The sequence below is a fragment of the Copadichromis virginalis genome, linkage group LG20 (assembly GCF_057382275.1).
Source record: "Copadichromis virginalis isolate Kocher_CV1m ecotype Utaka linkage group LG20, C_Virginalis_male_GT1.1, whole genome shotgun sequence".
NCBI lineage: Eukaryota > Metazoa > Chordata > Actinopteri > Cichliformes > Cichlidae > Copadichromis > Copadichromis virginalis.
In genome coordinates this window covers 16,136,579-16,141,762 of record NC_140637.1, presented here as the reverse complement: position 1 = coordinate 16,141,762, position 5,184 = coordinate 16,136,579, and the positions used below count along the sequence as shown (strand labels likewise).

Here is a 5,184-nt window from a genome sequence, read left to right as displayed (position 1 = left end):
ACCGCTTAGTGTAGATGGACAGCAGGTCAGGGAGCTCTGATTGAATGATGTGTTCGGCTGAGCGCACCACTCTTTGCAGATCTCGCCTGTCCTGCTTGGTGCTGTTCCCAAACCAGGTGCAGATGTTTGCCGTCAGGACGCTCTTGATGGTGCAGGAGTAGAAGTTCTTGAGCACCTTCAGTGGCATTTCCTTCCACACCTACCAACATTTACAGCTCTAATGCACAATCTTTGAAAACTCAGAATCAGAATCAGAAAGGGGTTTATTGCCAAATGTTGAGCAGGTTTACAACATTAGGAAATTGCTGCGGTGCTTCAGTGCAAACATGCTGTCATAAATAGCACTTAAATAGACATGGAAAAAAATAAAAGTAGGGATAAGAATTAAAAGTGCTACGTGGAAAGATATGTGCATGAGATATACATGAGATATATACATGAGAATAAGAATTAAGAGTGCTACGTTGAAAGATATATACATGAGTGCAGGTGGTGATCAGTGCCAAACATAGAATGATGCAGTGAACACAGCATAGGGTCATGTGTTAGTGGCGGGTACAGTCATATGGTTATTGTTCATGTGTCCAACAGCAGAGGGGAAGAAACTGTTCTTATGGCGAGAGGTTCTGGTGCGAATGGACCGGAGCCTCCTGCCTGAGGGGAGCAGGTCAAACAGACTGTGTCCAGGGTGAGAAGGGTCAGCTGAGATCCGAGCTGCACGCCGCAATGTCCTGGAGGTGTACAGGTCCTGCAAAGATGGGAGTCTGCAGCCAATCACCTTCTCAGCAGAGCGCACAACACGCTGCAGTCTCTGTTTGTCCCTGATAGTGGCTCCAGCGTACCACACGGTGATGGAGGAGGTGAGGATGGACTCGATCATTGCAGTGTAGAATTGCATCATCGTCCGTGTTGGCAGGTTGAATTTCTTCAGCTGCCTCAGGAAGTACATCCTCTGCTGGGCTTTCTTGATGACGGAGGTGATGGTGGGCTCCCACTTCAGGTCCTGGGTGATGGTGGTACCCAGGAAGCGGAATGAGTCCACAGAGGTGATGGGGGTGTCAGTCAGGATGATGGGGGGGAATGGGGCTGTGTGCTTCCTGAAGTCCACAATAATCTCCACTGTCTTCTGGGCATTCAGCACCAGGTTGTTGTGGCTGCACCAGGACACCAGACGTTCAACCTCCCTCCTGTAGGCAGACTCGTCCCCGTCCGAGATGAGTCCAATAACGGTGGTGTCATCTGCAAACTTGATTAGCTTGACAGACTGGTGGGTGGAGGTGCAGCAGTTGGTGTACAGGGAGAAGAGCAGAGGAGAAAGAACACAGCCCTGAGGGGAGCCGGTGCTGATGGTCTGGGAGTCCGAGACATTCTTTCCCAGCCTCACATGCTGCTTCCTGTCCGTCAGGAAGTCAGTGATCCACCGGCAGATGGGATCAGGCACATTCATCTGGGAAAGCTTGTCTCGGAGATGGTCTGGAAGGATGGTGTTGAAGGCAGAGCTGAAGTCCACAAACAGGATCCTGGCGTAGGTTCCTGGGGAGTCCAGATGCTGCAGGATGAAGTGTAGGGCCATGTTGATGGCGTCGTCTACAGACCTGTTGGCTCTATATGCAAACTGCAGGGGGTCCAGGAGGGGGGCCGTGAGGGTCCTGAGATGGGAGAGAACTAGGCGCTCAAAAGACTTCATGACCACAGATGTCAGAGCCACGGGTCTGTAGTCATTTAGTCCAGTGATCCTAGATTTCTTGGGGACAGGGATTATGGTGGAGGACTTGAAGCAGGCAGGCACATGACATGCCTGCAGTGAGGAGTTGAAAATGCCAGAAAACACTGGGGCCAGCTCGTTTGCACAGTGTCTGAGGGTGGCAGGAGACACACCGTCTGGGCCGGGAGCTTTCCGAGCATTCAAAACTAATATATATTTCATGAATAGTATCTAACCTGCATTATTTCCCAGTCTAATACTCATTAGTGCTGATAAACTGTCAGATGCAATAACTATATCTTCTTGATTATTTCCTTCTGCCCACCGCAAACACAGTTTTAAGGCCAGCAGCTCTACTGTGTGTATTGATGTATTTTGACCCATTTGTAAATATTAGGACTTTATCTTTATATAGTTTCTACATCACTTTTTGATATATACTGAACTTTCCTGGACATTTCCTCTTATTACCTTTTATCAAGTCCACAGATGGCATAATAAACATCCAATACATGAAAAAGAGACTGTTGGACAGTACTTTGCATTATATAAGTACAGATGATAAGCCTTTATATTTTAAGCAATGGCATCAATTTCATTTTTTAAAAACACACAAAACATTGAATTTGTGTAGAACTTATTTACATGGTATTTAAAACTCCATGCCTAGCATACTGATATACATTTAGACAATAACACGACTGAATGAAGAAAATGACAAATGGTATTTTTGATGTTACAAAAGCACAATGTCACTTATGATTTTAAAACGATTTAGTGATTTACTTTATAATTTTGATAAACAATTTTGTTGAATCTGAATAGTAATATAGTAGTATAATTAAACAGTATTATTAACATTCAACATTTGCATTGAATTTGAATTATCAATAACTGAAACTCAACTATCAGCACTCAAGTACCAGTTCTGTAATCAAGTATTGTCAGCTGAGAAGGAAGAAATGCAACTGTAGTGGCCTCAGCTGCAGGTCATTTTCCATAAGTTACTGTCACTGGTGTCTTGGGAAAAATCCATCTTGTCTCACTTAACCCATTTTTTAACTAATGCTGTGTTCTGGTAATTTGACAGCATACATGCTAGTCAAATTACAACATCAACAGTTGGTTGATATTGTAAACATGTGACATGGTAATGATGCTATCAAAAAGTTTGTTCTGTGTGATCCTCCTAATGACTCGCTCCACATGCACCCTGAGTCTGGCTGTGGCCTGTGTCTCCTTAACCTGGTATGCTGGCATCTGCTTCTGCTTAGATAGAAAAAGTGGGCAGTACACTTTGCATTTACAACAATCGGTGATTAGGAAGCCCTTATCTACCATCACTGCCATGTCTTCAGTCAACTTCTCAGCAATGCCTGATTGTTTGAATAGTTCCTTGTCACTAACCGAACCAGCATACAGATTAGAGATGAATATCACTGGACCATGAGGAGCTATGCCAACCAGGGCTTTCATCGTACAGTGGGATTTGTACGAAGAGTACATTTCACTTTGGAGAAGTGGTGAGGATGGTGTCTGACACCTCAGCTCTGTACAGTCAAGGATCATCTGGGTGTCTGAGAAATCTTTGAATTCCTCAGGGAGGTAAGCTTGCACTTCTTCACGTGTAAGCCAAATGCATTGAGACCCCAGTGCAGTGGCAAGAAAATTTGTCCATGTTGCAATAATGCGGCTCACTGTGGACTGGTGTATGTTAAATCGGTGTGCTAGGTCCCTCACCTTCAAACCAACTGACAGGAAAACCAGGAAAAGAAAAAAACTCGTCAATTGGCTGTAGCAGCTGCCTCTGGAAGGTGAAAACAAAAGGGAAAATGTTACTCCTTAAGCTATGAACTAGTAAAATTATGCTTTTCTTGGCTAAATGTTTTGTAATGGTTATGCATACCATACTGTACCATGGGGTAAACAATGAGGTGCTGTAGCACACAGTATGTAAAGGATACTGAGTCTAGCATACATACACCTGTGTATGTATGCTATTGTACATTATGTAATGTTATTATACATAAATACAATAACATTACACCTCTAGTTCTAACTACCAACTACCGTTGATGTGCGTGCAGGTGTCAACGCTTCTTTGTTCTGATTGGCAGCTGACTTGGCTCTTGAAACCCGGATCATTTTATAGATGCAGGGCTCAATCAAAAACCAAAATGCCATTAAATGATCATAGCTTGGAAATCTATTCACGAGAGAGACATACATCGTGTCAATCATTAATTAACATCCAACATTGGCATAAAAATAATGTAAACTGTGACAAATATGCTAATGGTATGCTGTATAAAATAGTCTGATTAAGAGTCTATTTGGTGTTGTATTTTACCTGTAGCATTAGGATATCGTTTAAATACTAAAGCATCTACATGAAACATACAATCAGCAGAGAAAAAGTAAATTTCTATTGTGTTTCATTAAGACTGGAAACACTTGAAATTTAACTGATGGTGACCTTGGTATATTTTAAACAGTTAGCTTGAATAGAACTTAGGTGTACCTGGTATAGAATCGGATGTCACTGTCGGAGCCAGCAAAACGCTGTAACCCAAATTCTCGCTGGACACGTAACTCCTGTATTTCCTTTCTCAGAGTCTCCACATCTTTGGACAGGTCTTCTGCAGCTGATGCAGATATGTCCAATGCAGACGGCTCAGGGACTGAGCAGTAGTCATGATCTCTTGTAAGACTGTGCTCTTCTTGATCGTCAGGAGGAACTTGTTCAGGGCGTTGCTCCGTTCTCTCCCAAACACTACGCCGCGGTGGTTCAACTTTATAGCCATTCCACTCAAAAAGTGTTGGTACAGCACCTTTAATAAGCCGCCTTCGACCATCGAGGGTTGTTGGCTCTATGAGTTGATCACTGGCAAAGTGTCTGCAGCAGACTCTGGTGTGAGAGGTAATCGTGAAATGATCCCGGCGTATGTTTACCAGCCATTGTCTTCTCAAGTCGGAATGGGTCGGAAAGCCATGAAAACTTAGTATGCTGTTAAATTTGGCTGAAGCCGAACAAAGTGGGACACAGCAATGCTCGGAGTATTTCTTCTCCTGCTTTTGAAAATGTTCTGTTTTAAATACTTTCCTTTTTATACTCATTCTGAAGCGACATTAGCATAGCTACCGACAGATAAACAAACATACCGGAAACGCCCAAGCGGTAGTATTTGGAAACGGAAATACGTCACATGCCCTAGTGCAAGTAGTCCATTTAATATAGTCAAATTTCTAGGTGTTTTGTTTGACGAAAAGCTCTCTTGGAGACCTTATAAAAAAAAAAAAAAAGCAAGAAGATCAACAATCTTAGATTTTGGGGGCAGCAAGGCAGTCCCTGAAGGGAATTTACAACTGTGCATGTGTAACTGGGAGAAATGCCCTTGACAATAACAGGAGTTAAGCTTATGGTTACATACTGGGTAATATACAGAGGCATGGTGAGGCTCACACTGCAAAGGCCATCT

General features: G+C 43.3%; 1 pseudogene; it reads right to left on the bottom strand.

The window, feature by feature from the left end:
• Positions 1-2,812: 2,812 nt before the first annotated feature.
• On the bottom strand, positions 2,813-3,850 carry LOC146684492 (uncharacterized; annotated as a pseudogene).
• Positions 3,851-5,184: the final 1,334 nt, after the last annotated feature.